The following is a 2,411-nucleotide window of genomic DNA, read 5'->3' as shown; positions in this document are numbered from 1 at the left end:
CTATTATTAATCGTATGTGGACTACGTATGGTATACTGGATTATTTTACGATAGTGCGGTCAAAAATTCGTGGCGCAACTTATTGTTAAATATTTCCTAAACTGACGAACATAGACTCTCCAGCTTTTGCACAATAAGTTGTATCAATTTGTCTTAACAGATCAATGTTTATGTGAACACCTGTTAGCTGTATTCTGGGGAAATTCTTTAATAATACATTTACTAATTTAAAATCAAAGTGGGTGGTTTCTACAATTTTAAAAGGTTTAGATCTACATCTGAAGTAATATCGTTTTTAAAATCTTAAAAGCATGTCTGTCGTTTTTTTTTTAAATAATAATTTGGAAACGCTGCATTCTCAATAGTCCCGTGCTAAGAGTGTACATTTTTTTAAAAACTAAGAATTTACTCGGAAGTTAGGCTGTCCCAGGAAAATCAGTTGAGTTACCTGATCTAGTACATGCCTTTTCTGTCATTCACTTGCATTCGTTCGTTGTTGTGCATTGTGCATACCAAAAATTGGTCTAACGGCTAGATCTAGACGCATTTCGTCCAGTGCCGAGGAATCGTGTCACCGGGAAGCGATCGTCAACGACTTCCTTGAAACGGCACGGGTAATTCCTTTCCCTTTCCAGGAATTGAAAGGTCTTTTCACTGAATTTCCAGGGAAAGGCGAAATGTTACACCGAGAGAGAGAAAGAGAGAGGGGGGGGGGGGTGAGGTATGGGAGGGGAGCGGGGGAGGGGGGTATGGGAGAGAGAGGATACGGAAGAGAGAAAGGGGAGATATAATTTATTTAATTTTATTAATGTACCGGTACCAGTTTCGAGAAATTCAACTTAATAGTAATATAGCGTATTTTAACACTATTAAGAGATAATAGATTATATTGAAAGCATCTTTACAATGATAATTTAGCGTCAATGACAATCTACCAATCTTAGCATCATATAGCTATCAGGAAGGAGATTCATAACATTCAAACTGCATTAGATAAATTTCAAAGCATTCTTAACCGCACTATCTATAGACTTAGATCGAGATTCTAAGACTAGTAGCATTAGATCTAGAATTGGTCTGTTCTCGGAAAGTGTTAGTTGGGGTTTTTTAAAACTCTGTTGGAGAAAAGAAATTATATTGTTTAAAGAGTATTTAAAGGTTACAGGGATGGAAAGATTTAAAAGATAAAAGGAAAGGAAAAAGCAAACCAATCATTTCTTTACTTTCCCTACAAGATCTTTTAAATTAAATTAAATTGGTGCATTTTGCATTTAGATCTAGATTCTAGATCTATATAATGTAGGTGTTTTTATTTTAATTTTATAAAAGCCATTTCCGTTTTCGAAAATATGTTTTCTTCTTATGAATTTTATGTCAAACAAATTCGCTTCGAGTGAATTATTGTATCTGTTACAACATTCTAGTACATGTAGTAGTACAGAATGTGTGCGAGATATTTAGAAAAAAAAGTTGTACAGTTTTTTTGGTGTGTTTTTTTCCCGTTTCTGATTACCCTTTGCCTTCCAAAGGAAGAGCTTAGACAATACATTACTATTCTCTATTCAACCAACCCCTCTTATTTTGGACCCAAAATATTCATTTTTTGACTTAATGCTTTTCAAACAGGGGCGGAGGCTGACTTGTTTGACAGGGTAATCAAAGTGAAATGGGACCAGATAGGGCCTGGAGATATCACACTCACACAAGTCACAAGAATCTTACTGGCACTGGAGGCGGCAACTCTGAGTTGTGAATGAAAACAAATCCTGAATTCATGTTGTATGCTTGTTCAACCGCTAAAATAATCGGGAAAGTATTTCATTAAATATTTATTCTAACTAACCTTAAATTTAACTTTAGATTTGAACACACGAACACCAAGGAAAGAAGCACAGATGTCAGCACTACAATGGCATGTTATACCAGACAGCCGAAACACTTTGGTAGAGCACGCCAATTATTAATTTTTTATTTCACATGTAGCTGTTTTTTGTCTAGCTTTCGCGGCCAGGAGCCGCTGTCATAATCGAGGTCACGATCTGATTATAGGACGTTAAAAAGTCGAGAAAAAAAACAAGCACTAGCAGTGTAGTAACAGGAGTCAAAGGATTATTAGGAGTTAGTTCCCCTCACATCTGTGAGGTAGACTCGACGAGTGTAATAGTTCGCTTAGATAATCAGCGCGTCTGGGTGCTTATAACTGTGGCCTGAAGGGGGTGAACAGGGTATATGCGACAATGAAACAGTTCTGACTGCTATGCACATGTTCCCTTCAAATCTATTGGTTGACTATTCCAGCCCACAGAATTCTACATTAGAATTAGGGAGTGCTTATTTAGGCCACATATGGCCTAAATAAGGTAAGGGAGGGGGGTTTAGCTTATTTAGGCCACAGTTGACTGTGGCCTAAA

The sequence above is a fragment of the Aplysia californica genome, unplaced genomic scaffold (assembly GCF_000002075.1).
Source record: "Aplysia californica isolate F4 #8 unplaced genomic scaffold, AplCal3.0 scaffold00922, whole genome shotgun sequence".
NCBI lineage: Eukaryota > Metazoa > Mollusca > Gastropoda > Aplysiida > Aplysiidae > Aplysia > Aplysia californica.
Note: the sequence above shows the minus strand (reverse complement) of the source record.